Source organism: Carassius carassius, chromosome 4 (assembly GCF_963082965.1).
Source record: "Carassius carassius chromosome 4, fCarCar2.1, whole genome shotgun sequence".
NCBI classification, from domain to species: Eukaryota; Metazoa; Chordata; class Actinopteri; order Cypriniformes; family Cyprinidae; genus Carassius; species Carassius carassius.
In genome coordinates this window covers 38,702,770-38,716,801 of record NC_081758.1, presented here as the reverse complement: position 1 = coordinate 38,716,801, position 14,032 = coordinate 38,702,770, and the positions used below count along the sequence as shown (strand labels likewise).

The window sequence follows — 14,032 nt, the reverse complement described above, 5'->3', positions numbered from 1 at the left end:
TGACTGAACATAACACAGAGTGAAGCCACACCTGCGCAACGGTGTTCGTTTATTACATCGAAGAGCCAGACTGTTGACTATTAACAAAGTCTGGTGCATTCTGAAGCCGATTCTGACCAATAACAGCCGTCTAACTGACATGCAAAGCAAGCAGCACAGTTTGCTTGTTGCACTTGATTGAAAACTGTGACTTTAGAAGGCTTTTGCCTTTTCTCTGTGCAGCATGAATCAGGCGGTCCATGAAAAAAATGTGGGCCAGCTGTCTAGGACTGAGGCTAGAATGTGCAATACCTGGTTCTGCCCCTGTGCTCAGCGTAGCAGGCCGTGATTCTCTCCTCCCACATCTTTGCAGTCATCTGGTACAGATGAATAACCTGCACAACAGAAAGACACATGAAGATCAGTCATCAACTTGAAAAGTCATTGTCTCATCAGGGCATTTTCATAACGGAGCTCTTGGTGCGCACCAGACTCTGCTTGACATCAGTATTCATTTTCTTTGTTGGAATGAAAGCTGCTTTCCATCTAAAAAAGGGAAGTGAACAACTGTTGATGGCATACACTACCATTTCATTTTTTTTTATTTTTTTGGAAAGAAATTGAAACTTTTGTTTAGCAAAGAGGCCTTAAATTGATCAAAAGTGACTGCAAAAACATTTATAATATAACATTCATAACTTCATTATTATTATAAAGTATAATACAATAATTAATCATTTCTACTTCAAATAAATTATATTCTTTTAAACTTTCTGTAATGATAACAACTCCATAATCATCGGGAAGAAGGAGGCGGGAACCAGCGGACAATCAACGGAAAACTTTAATGATCAAAATAAACACAAAACAGCGCATCAGCCCCTCACAGACGACTGATGCGCACAAAATAAAACCAAAACACAAACTAAAACCCAGGCCTGGTCCTCTCTCGTCCTTCACTGTCGTTGCTCCAGTTTTATATCCTTCCATCTCCTCTGTGGGACTCGAGACCGGTGACTGCGCTCTAGCCACCCCTCACCCCCCCCCCCCCCCCCCCTGCGGGAACCTGGGGGTAGGACAGATGAGGCGAGAGAAAAGGAGATGGAAGGAGGAGCGACAGAGACAAGAGAGGGGAGAGAGAGAAAAAAAAAATTTCGGTTCCCAGACGCACTGCTGCTCAGCCCTCCACCAGCTGGGCGATCTCCTCCGCGGTGCCTGGCGGTGGCACTGGACGGCCCTCGGCGGATGGCACGACACTCCTCCGCTGCCCGGTGGACGGCGACGGCTCCTCCGGTTTTGGGCAGCCGGCAGGAGTCCCCCGTTTCCTGCTCCTCCCCGTTCAGGCGGACGGCAGCAGGCTCCGGCTCTCTGGCGAACGGTGCCGACTCCTCCGCTCCCTCACGGACGGCAGCCGCCCCTCCATATCGTGGGCGGCCGGCAACGAGCTCGCCCGTCCCCGGCAACTCACTCCAGCCCACCGCCTCGAGCGTCCATGGCGGCATCATCCTCGCCTGCTCTGTGGCACCGCGGATTCACCACAGCGGCGAGGGATCTTCAGCAGCGCGTCCCTCCTTCTCCCGGGCTTCGGCACCACTGTAATGCATTAAAACTTCCTAATCATCGGGAAGAAGGAGGCGGGAACCGGCGGACAATCAAAATGAAACTTTAATAATTCCAAATAAACACAAAACAGCGCACCAGCCCCTCACGGACGACTGATGCGCACAAAATAAAACCAAAACATAAAATAAAATAACGCCCAGGTCTGGTCCTCTCTCGTCCTTCACTGTCGTCGCTCCAGTTTTATATCCTTCCATCTCCTCCGTGGGACTCGAGACCGGCGGGTCGAACAGGTGTAGCTCATCTCAAATCACTCCACCGGCCTCGCTCCCACGTCCCTCGGCCCCGCCCCACTCATCACACTTTCTATTCAACAAAAAATCCTGTTTCCAGAAAATACAAAACAGCAAAACTGCTTCCAACATTAATAATAATAATATTAGTATTATAAGCACTAGATCAGCATATTAGAATGATTTCTGAAGGATTGTGTGACACTGAAGACTGGAGTTAAAATTTTGCCATCACAAGAATAAATAATATTTTAATTATATTAAAAACAGTTATTTAAAATTGTAATATTTCCCAATATTACTGCTTTTACTGTATTTATCATCCAATATTTTCAACATGCCATATTTTTGGAATACAATTACAATGCATTTCTCATATTAGCTGGTCTCCACAGACATTATCTTTATAAAATAGCTCATCTTTTGTAACATTTCTGGGCCAGATACTGGAGTTATGTTCTGAACTTAGCTAAGGTGCTAAATGGATGCTGCTATTATTTATTTTGGTAAACATATTGATTTCACAGATGTTTTGAACCAAACAACACATTGGGAAGAAAAAAAATCAGGTTCAGATGATCGACTAAACCTATAGCTCGCCCGTCCCCGGCAACTCACTCCAGCCCACCGCCTCGAGCGTCCATGGCGGCATCATCCTCGCCTGCTCTGTGGCACCGCGGATTCACCACAGCGGCGAGGGATCTTCAGCAGCGCATCCCTCCTTCTCCCGGGCTTCGGCACCACTGTAATGCATTAAAACTTCCTAATCATCGGGAAGAAGGAGGCGGGAACCGGCGGACAATCAAAATGAAACTTTAATAATTCCAAATAAACACAAAACAGCGCACCAGCCCCTCATGGACGACTGATGCGCACAAAATAAAACCAAAACATAAAATAACGCCCAGGTCTGGTCCTCTCTCGTCCTTCACTGTCGTTGCTCCAGTTTTATATCCTTCCATCTCCTCCGTGGGACTCGAGACCGGCGGGTCGAACAGGTGTAGCTCATCTCAAATCACTCCACCGGCCTCGCTCCCACGTCCCTCGGCCCCGCCCCACTCATCACACTTTCTATTCAACAAAAAATCCTGTTTCCAGAAAATACAAAACAGCAAAACTGCTTCCAACATTAATAATAATAATATTAGTATTATAAGCACTAGATCAGCATATTAGAATGATTTCTGAAGGATTGTGTGACACTGAAGACTGGAGTTAAAATTTTGCCATCACAAGAATAAATAATATTTTAATTATATTAAAAACAGTTATTTAAAATTGTAATATTTCCCAATATTACTGCTTTTACTGTATTTATCATCCAATATTTTCAACATGCCATATTTTTGGAATACAATTACAATGCATTTCTCATATTAGCTGGTCTCCACAGACATTATCTTTATAAAATAGCTCATCTTTTGTAACATTTCTGGGCCAGATACTGGAGTTATGTTCTGAACTTAGCTAAGGTGCTAAATGGATGCTGCTATTATTTATTTTGGTAAACATATTGATTTCACAGATGTTTTGAACCAAACAACACATTGGGAAGAAAAAAAATCAGGTTCAGATGATCGACTAAACCTATAGCTCGCCCGTCCCCGGCAACTCACTCCAGCCCACCGCCTCGAGCGTCCATGGCGGCATCATCCTCGCCTGCTCTGTGGCACCGCGGATTCACCACAGCGGCGAGGGATCTTCAGCAGCGCATCCCTCCTTCTCCCGGGCTTCGGCACCACTGTAATGCATTAAAACTTCCTAATCATCGGGAAGAAGGAGGCGGGAACCGGCGGACAATCAAAATGAAACTTTAATAATTCCAAATAAACACAAAACAGCGCACCAGCCCCTCATGGACGACTGATGCGCACAAAATAAAACCAAAACATAAAATAACGCCCAGGTCTGGTCCTCTCTCGTCCTTCACTGTCGTTGCTCCAGTTTTATATCCTTCCATCTCCTCCGTGGGACTCGAGACCGGCGGGTCGAACAGGTGTAGCTCATCTCAAATCACTCCACCGGCCTCGCTCCCACGTCCCTCGGCCCCGCCCCACTCATCACACTTTCTATTCAACAAAAAATCCTGTTTCCAGAAAATACAAAACAGCAAAACTGCTTCCAACATTAATAATAATAATATTAGTATTATAAGCACTAGATCAGCATATTAGAATGATTTCTGAAGGATTGTGTGACACTGAAGACTGGAGTTAAAATTTTGCCATCACAAGAATAAATAATATTTTAATTATATTAAAAACAGTTATTTAAAATTGTAATATTTCCCAATATTACTGCTTTTACTGTATTTATCATCCAATATTTTCAACATGCCATATTTTTGGAATACAATTACAATGCATTTCTCATATTAGCTGGTCTCCACAGACATTATCTTTATAAAATAGCTCATCTTTTGTAACATTTCTGGGCCAGATACTGGAGTTATGTTCTGAACTTAGCTAAGGTGCTAAATGGATGCTGCTATTATTTATTTTGGTAAACATATTGATTTCACAGATGTTTTGAACCAAACAACACATTGGGAAGAAAAAAAATCAGGTTCCGATGATCGACTAAACCTATAGTCAAAAAGAGAAAAAAAAAGTTAAGCCAAACACAATGGCTAATAGAGCTGAAAGACATTTCCTAATTAAGTGGGACTATTTAAATCCTTCAGACGATTTTGAATGCCAGTGGAGTAAACAAACGCTCTTTCTCAGTACTTACTGACATGCGAGCGAATGCTTCCAGCCGAGAGCTTTCACTACATCTAACGCCCCACGGGAAGCCTTGCAGGCTCGTTACAGAGCTCTGCGAACATAATCAGCATAATTAGCATGGAGCAACGCCCATCTCAACATCACACTTACTCGCTTTGGTAGCAGCTTCTCTTGGGACAGGAGGCCCGGCTTGTGGACATTAGGGTCATGATAGCATACTGCTGAAACAAGACAAGAAATCAAAATGAGCTCAATTATGAACACAGAGAGGGGGGGGGTGGACTCACAGAGTCATAAAGACTTCACTTAAAGTGAATTGAGTAACAAGTTTACAAACATTGAGTAAAACATAAAAGCTTTTTAAAATCAAAATAGGATGAAATACACATGTGAGGTTTTTTTTAGAAGCATTATGGGTAAGATAAGTAGAGAGTAAAAAAAAAAAAAAAAAGTGCTCTAAAAGATAATTGCTCGATTACATGTTGACACAGATGTTGCAACAGCAAAATTTTTGGTCTGTACATTGACCATGGTACCTAAATGATGTAGAATATCTTAGAGAAATTAGATATGGAATTATATACATAACAAAAAAGTGTGAAACAACTGAAAATATGTCATATTCTAGGTTCTTCAAAGTAGCCACCTTTTGCTTTGATTACTGCTTTGCACACTCTTGGCATTCTCTTGATGAGCTTCAAGAGGTAGTCACCTGAAATGGTCTTCCAACAGTCTTGAAGGAGTTCCCCGAGAGATGCTTAGCACTTGTTGGCCCTTTTGCCTTCTGTCTGCGGTCCAGCTCACCCCTAAACCATCTCGATTGGGTTCAGGTCCGGTGACTGTGGAGGCCAGGTCATCTGGCGCAGCACCCCATCACTCTTCTTCTTGCTCAAATAGCCCTTGATGCCTTCAGTGTGACTCTACAATTTTCATAGTCATGAAAATAAAGAAAACTCTTTGAATGAGAAGGTGTGTCCAAACTTTTGGTCTGTACTGTATATATATATATATATATATATATATATATATATATATATATATATATATATATATATATATATATATATATATATATATATATATATAAAAGTTTGGTGTCGGTAAGATGTTTAATGTTTTTGAAAGATCATCAAAATACAGATCAAAAATACAGTAAAAAGAGTAATATTGTGAAATATTACAATTTAAAAATGTAAAAAAAAAAAAGTTAAATATGTAACCATTTAAATTTATTAAAAATATTAATGTAATTAAAATGTAATTCTGTGATGGCAAAACTGAATATTCAACAGCCATTACTCCAGTCTCACATAATCCGTCTGAAACCGTTTATCAATATTTTTGTGGAAACCGTTTAAAAGAAATGCATTAATTTGAAATATAAATATTTTGTAACCATGTAAAGGGCTTTACTGCTACTTCTGATCAAAAAAGTATTAATATCTTATTGGCCTCAAACTTTTGTGTACATCCACATCGCACCAGTCTTATGCAAATACATGAATTAAATGTTGTGGTTTTACTTCTGAAACAGTGTGAAACTGAAGTAAATGTATTTAGTGCTTAGTGTATATATTTGTTTCTAAACACTGAGGAAATTGTCTTTGGTAATCAACACCACTCCACAGATGCAGTACATAAAAATAGCCCAGAAAGCTCCTGTAAGAAAAGGAATATGAACTTCACTATCTTCCAAAAAATAAACATCATTACAGATTGTGGACTGCTTGCAGAAACTGAAGAACAAGCAAATCATCAGAATCAGACAGGAAAGACAATAATACTCCATCAGTGTCACACTTTTTTTTTTTTTTTGAGCTCTACAGACAGATTCACTGCTCAGCTGTGATGAGACTGGCATGTGAAAGCATCCCCATTTGAAAGCGTCTGTGTGAAAGATTGCTGTCTAAAGCTCGGCCCCTGCATTAAAAACAAGTGTTCACAGTAAGGGAGAAACTGCTGCCATCTCAGCCTCTTCTCTCCGTTCAAGCTGCTCCTCCAGTTTTTTTTTTATTTCTTACTTGTGTATATCTGACAATGCCTCTCTTTTTTTCATTCTTACTCTCTTCACATCTCTTCGCGCTCTTTTCTCATGCCTTCTTCCTGTCTTTCTGAATAACTTCAAACCTGCACCTGGTGGCTTTAAATGAAGTCAGAAATCTGTCACGTAGCTACTCACATTTGTAAATCAGATAAATCTTTGTGGACAAGCTGCATTAAAAGCTACAGAAATGCATTTCTGGAACTGCACATCAACTGAAATTATAATACTGCACCAAGTAGCAGAATGAGCAAAATCTAAAATTACAACATATTTTATATAATGGTAACACTAAATGTAGAACTTATGTAATTTCTGTAGAATTCAATAATATATATATAAATTTTTTTTTTTTTTTTTTTTTTTTTATACACATGATAGTAACTATATGGATAATCGGTTGAATCAAATACTTCAGACATTCAAATACAAATTGAATACTACTATCCAAAAACTTCGCTAATATTTTTGTTTGTTTTTGAAAGTCTCTTATGTCCTATTCCCATCAAGTTTTTAGAGTCAGCATTGCTCTGTGTCTGACATGAGTCAGAGAGAAACAGAGTGTGATTTCTAAATTGGCACAAGGTGAGCTGTGTGCAGTTAGCCAAGGCTTTTGGATAAATCATGTGTTCTTGTGGCCCCTGAGCTGTCAATCAAACTGACACTTGCTTAATGAAATGCACTTCTTTCTGAGGGAAGAGTGTAATGGGATAGATTCAGACCTTGAAGGACATCCATAGGAGGTTAAGGTTTAGCTTCGACACCTTTCTGTGTGTCTATCAAGGAAAGAAGGGTTTTAAAAACAGGTGTGTTAGAAAGAGCACTGACCTTAGCGTGGCTGGCGTAAGAGGCTAACAGCACCGAAGCATCAGACAATATATCTCCTCCTCTAAAATACTCTTCTTCACCTGTGGGATTTCAGAGAAGAGGAGGGTAAAATTTATAGAACTTTATTATTATTGCTACATATTTGAGGGAATGTGCTACCAAGAATTTTATGCAATGCCATCATGATAGATTACCGTGATATTCAACTAGATCTTGCTAAAGGGCACAACAGTGGAGTTAAAGAACCATTTGTTTGCAGTGTTTGAATCTGCATCCTTTTGGTTACCTGCCCAGACATTTAACTATTAACAACTAGCAAGTATTTTAGATGATATTAGAGACTCAAAAATCTTTGGTAACACTTAAATGTATTTGTCACGTTTGATCAATTGAATGCATCCTTGAATAAAAGTATACATTTCTTAAACAAAAAATGCAATAAAATAAATTAATAAATACATAGGGGATTATCAATATGCATCCAAGCATAAACTTTAAATGTAAAATAATACTAATAAACAGGTCAGTTTAGCTAAATGCCAACTATTACATGGAAACTCAAAGAGCATAAGACCAAGTAATGTTTGGTATCAAAACTATTTTATGACATGCTGTCTACAGTATGTCTACTTACTCAATTCAAACCACGTCAGAAACAGATCTCTAACTGATAACTTTAATGCTTTATAAAGAATTAGATATTTTACCAGGTACTTTCTGAATAGATACACTATGTGTTTTTATAGCTATTATAGTCACGACTATCCATTAGTAAGCCAGCAGAGGTTGTCTCCTTCCAGCTCTATGGACTGCAAAGCCCAGGAATCATTTACAGCTGCAAATACAAAGCAAAGGCAGAATATTTCAGGGTCAGTTTTAAGGACTCTAGAAGCAGCAGATGGCTCACAGGTTACACATTCACTGTTGCAGGGCTGTTGGGTTGAATTTCAAGTGGGGCTGTAGGGAGAAAACAGGAGACCTGGCAAAGGACTACTCCTAGCGCAGACTCCTAAGCCTGGCACAAATCACATCATATCTGTTTGTAACAATGAAATTTGTGCGTCCATTATCTAGACTTGAATGCATGAATAAATAAATCTGGACTTGCATTTCCTGAAGGATCTAGCAGTACAAACAGCAAAATAATAATGTTGAGGTTTTCAGTGAGTTTAAGATTTCTGAATCTGAGTTCAAATAAAATATAGTTGTAAATAAGATACATAAAAAAAAAGTTGCATGGATGCTAACCTGTTAATAGAACTATAAATAAAATGTTTACATATTAAAAATGCCACATTAAATGCTGAATTATCTTGAAATGTATGAATGGAGTCTGTATGTTAAGCAGTCAAGCTGAACTAATTCCACAAACCTGTGGAATAGAAAAGAAAAAAGAAAAAGAAGAATTTCAATGCAGAGCTGCCTTGCAAGCACTGTAATGACTAATTGATAGACTACTGAATGAATTAAAGAACCAAATTAATTCCTGACTTCATGCTTCATCAAAAGAGAAAATTAATGAAGGATGAAGGAATAGACCCCTGACCTTTATGATCAAAAGAAGTGGTTAACAGAACAAAAGTTTGTTTATGTACACAGCTTATAAATGCAAAAAATGTGTTCACACCGAAAGGTTAGTATTAATTATCCACTAGGAACCAGAGCCAAATTACGAGTAAAATATTGCTGCCTTGCCAAATGAGCTGTTGCTAAAAGCACAACTACATGAGAGACGGGTGGTCACTGTGCCGACCATTAGCTGCTTGGCAAACCAAAAAAGGATCTTATTTAATGACAACAAGGAAATGAAAGCCAAAAAAAAGTTTAACGACAGGGCAACAATTAACACAAGGTCAAACTCATTACCCATCAGCAAATCAATAGTTTGCTCAATTTGAGTTAGCCCAAAAACGCAATGTTTTAAATCTGCATGACTTTCTTCAATCATTACAATCAAGGGTGGTTTCTTCATTAGGGCGACGCGTCACCAAAGTGTGAAAGGGAGGGATTTTTTTCTTTCTATTGCATTCAACCAGTGTTATGTTTTATTGATTTACTGATTTATTTATAGTTTTTTTTTTTAAGAAATAAATACCTTATTCAGCAATACATTTATCAAAAGTGAAAGTAAAGACTTCTTAATGCTACAAACATTCTATTTCAAATAAATGTTATTCTTTTGAAATTTATATTCATCAAAGATTCCTGAAAAAATTTTCACTGTTTCTACAAAAATATCAAGTAGCACAACTGTTTCTGAGAAGCAAATCAGCATATATGAATAACAGAAAGTAATGGCTGCTGAAAATTAACTTTAAAATATATTAAAAAGACAAGTTCTTAGTTATAAGTTAAGCACTTTAAATTGTGATAGCATTTAACAATATCACTTGTTTTACTGTATTTTGACCAAATAATTGCAGCCTTGAACATCAGAGACTTCTTTATATATATTTAAAACAAACGAACTTAGAATGGTATTAAATTGTAGTGCATCAATATAATAATAATAATAATAATACAATTTCTTTTATATAGGGCCTTTAAAGCAGCTTCTCAAGGAAGTTTACATAAAACAAACAGATAAAAACACATGCAAAACAAAAATTGAAAGAACAGACTAGAATAAAAAATAAAAAAAGATAATCAATCAAGAAAAAGCTAACCTAAAAATAAGTTTACCGGAAATAGGATACATGATTTAGACTCTGATACAAGAAGGGAGTACATTCCCTGAGGTTTATGGTTTTTTGTAAAAGCATGCATAACCTGTTAGCATTCCTGTGTGTTTTAGGAGTTTTATACAAAGTTTACAGGGTTAACCCTGCCATATAGTAATAAAAGCTTAAATTCTATTTTAATTTATTCTTTTCATTTAGTATTTTACCAGCCACACTCCTCATTCACCTTTGTTCCACTGAAAATCATGTTCAGTATATTTTTAAAAACAAGATTTTTCAAGATTGGAAGACATTAAGTGGAATGATGTTTAATGACAAAATTTTAATTTCCAGGTAAACTATGCCTGTTAAGACATGCTTCCCAGTCATCATAATTATAAAAAAGAAAAACAAAAACAAAAAAAGAAAAGAAAATCATTAGGCTTGCTCTTTTATCCATCGCCAAACTGAAAACAGTGCCAAAAGTAGCATTCAATATGTCAGTAACTGGTCAAAAAGGTTCTGGCTATTACAGTCATCTTTTCAGTCTGCTTTACAAATGTGACAGCACTTTATGAGTGCAGTCTGAGAAGGGTGGTTGTTCCTGATAAGCACCCATCCAGGAGAGATATTTAATCAGGATCTGCACATCCAGACATGCAGCTCTATCCCAAGCCTACATATGAGCGGAGGGCACAGGGTAATACAGAACAGACTCACCCTTCTCCAATCCCTTCCCAGAATTCATTAGCATCTTTTGAGAATTCATTACATTGGTTTCAGAGTGCACAGCCATTCTGAAGCGGTGCAGGTCTACCTCCCATTACGGGGTGAAGATAGGCTACTTATATTTTCTCAGAATGTTCATATCTTCATCTTATACCCTTTGCAATGCATTAAATCTACCAGATTGGTACAAGCACTGTAAAGTGAAGGGCAAATTGCCATAACTTAACATTAGATAACAAATATAGTCACAATGCTGTTGGTAAAACTGAACTAAGATTACATTTGTGCAAGACAGATGCTTATTTACCTCCCATGCCGAGCAACCAGCTCGCTCAATAAAATGATTGATAATGTGCTCGTAATCAAGGTGTTATTGCTTAATGGTTTCTGATCGCTCAGACTCAATCTTGGCAGGAAGCCGTATTATGGTGGGAGGTGTTCCTCTGGGCTTATAGAATCAGAGACAGGGGCCCTGATGTGAAGCACACAGATTCCACATGGCTGAACACAATCACACCAAACAATGAAAGAGAGCGCTGAACCCACAGACAGCACAGCCCTCAAACCTCTATCACACAGAAATGCCCCAAGAAACCAAATACAGGAGCTCAGTTCTGCTGCAAAGCCTATGAAATGAAATGGCTTTTGAGTATGGGTCAATGACACATCATCAGCTGCTGTTGTGTACAAACAATACTTACAGTCCAGCTAGATTAATTATGTACAACACTATGTAGATATCAAATCATCATTTTTATGTGCATCGATTTTTTGCTCTTGCTTTTAGATCATGACGGTAATCTAGGGGTTATGTGTTAGGCTGGCATCACAAAGGTAGCAGATTCAATATCAAACAGGTTATTATTATTAAGGAAAACCAAAAACATGAATCTAAATGAAAACTTAGTTTCATCACAACAGAAAAATACTGCTCTGTGGTGCTTGATTAAGAATGAATGTTAATTTGAGGACATCTGAAGGCGTGCACACATGCGAGTTTGAGTCACCTCTTTTCCCACCATTTCCTGTCCTCTCTATATCCTCCTATCAATAGAAGTGGCAACATGCCAAAAAATTCCAATTAATTTGAGCTGAAGTCCAGCTAAACCCACCTTAGCCGATGACTCACCTGCAGGAAGAAGAGCACCAGCTCTTCTTCAACATTTTCTGGGTAAAACTTGGCCAGGAAATGAAACACTATGTGCTGTTCTTTGGACATATCATGATTCAAAACCTAATACAAAGATAAGTCATAACAAATGCTGTGCTATTTCTTGTATACTTTATACATTACTAAAATACCACACTACCACATTTTTGGACATGATAAAAATGATAACACTTTGTCCTTTTTGGACATGTACCAAAGTAGTACTTTAGCATTCTTTGAAGTGCAATGAAAAGAGAACATGAATAAGTTCAAGCCTTCAGTATCATAATATTACCAAGAAAAAAACACTTTACTTTTTTTTTTTTTACTTTTTTTTTTTTTTTTTTTTTAAAGAGTAATGAGTTGGTTTTCATGAGAGTGTGTTTGTATTTATTCTACCTTTCAAAGATTTGGCCTCATTAAGATTTTTTAATGTTTTTGAAAAATGTCTTTTATGATCACCATAGATGCATTCAAAAAAAAATCAAAATACAGTAAAACAGTAATATTTTAAATATTGCAATTTAAAATAACCATTTAATTTATTCCTGTGATGGCAAAGCTACATTTTGAGCTTCAGTGTCGCGTGATTCTTCAGAAATCATTATAATATGCTTATTTGGTGCTCAAGAAACATTTCTTATTATTAATGTTAAAAACAGCTGTGCTGTTTAAAAAAAAAATCTGGAAACCGTGAAAACATTTTTTTTTTTTTCAAAAATTTTGGGAAATACAAAGTTGAAAACAGCATTTATTTGAAACATAAATTTATGTTTTAATGTAGAGCACATTCTTTCATTTAGACAGACATGGGTCGCGTCCGAAATCGCATACTTCCATACTATATAGTAGGCGAAAAACAGTATGCGAAGCCAGTAGTATGTCCGAATTCTTAGTATTCGAAAAACAGTAGGCGAAATGTACCCGGATGGCCTACTACTTCCGCCCGAATTCCGTAGTATGCATAGGATGGGCACTACTCTATCCCATGAGGCCACGGGAGAGGACTCGTCATACTCATATTCGAAAATAACGGAAAATCGTGACGCCGCTGTTTTGAAGTGTAAGTTCCTTATGGATAAACGCTGTTCATTGTGGTTAAAGTGTAACGTTACTTGTTTAACATAATCCAAGTAAACGACTGACTTGTTAAAGTTTTACACATTGTAAACTGATGAGACTATTTTGTAAATTGAGTTTAAAAATATGTTTAATAATCATTATCGATCAGAGGCTGTGCCTCAGCTTGTTAAGGCTGCTTTCTACAGACGGCTCGTTAAGTAATTTAATGAGATAAAGTTAAAAAAATTTAACGAGTTAATTTACATTTTACTAATGTTGATAAAAATTGTTGGATACCTTAACTTAACTTAATAGGTGCCTCAGTTTGATCATAAATCCTCAGTAATGTGTGAATCCTGTTCTGATGTTACAGAGACTGATGAAACCCTACTCACTGGAAAGCATAATTCAGTAAGTATATAAATTAAATTTAATCTTAACTACACACACTCTTTACATGTATTTATGTTAGGATCATCAATGATTTATGCTGTTTTTTTATTATAATATGAATGTCCAGGTATTTCCAGTTGCTATTTTGTCAGTTGCAAAGTGCTTAATAGCAAATATCTTTTGTAGCAGTTGTGTGCACACTGATTTTGCAGCAGTTTCCAGTTGTTTTTTAAACAAGCAACATCTTAACATCTGAAGAATGTTGTCTTGAGAATGGGTGCCACACTTTAGAGAAATACCCATACACCAAGTCACATTTAAAATTATTCTCTCTATTTATTTATTTATTTTTCATTTCTACATGGATAAGAGCACAAAGCTTCAGACAAAACCACATTAACATTTTCATAAAGTAGTATAATAGAGCTTAAAGAAACACCAAAAGGGAATTTCTTAAGACGTTTCTATAATAATGTCAGGAAAATAAACTTCAGCAGCTTCAGTTCAGTAACTGTATGTGTACAAGATGAGGACTTTAAATTTGGGTATCAAAAATGAGTGAAAAACAGTGGAAATCTAAAATTTACCCCAGGGATACAGTAATACATTTG

At 37.4% G+C, this 14,032-nt stretch overlaps 1 pseudogene; it reads right to left on the bottom strand.

Moving 5' to 3' along the window:
* Positions 1–14,032, bottom strand: part of LOC132131468 (merlin-like) — a 34,952-nt pseudogene that overhangs the window by 13,035 nt on the left and 7,885 nt on the right.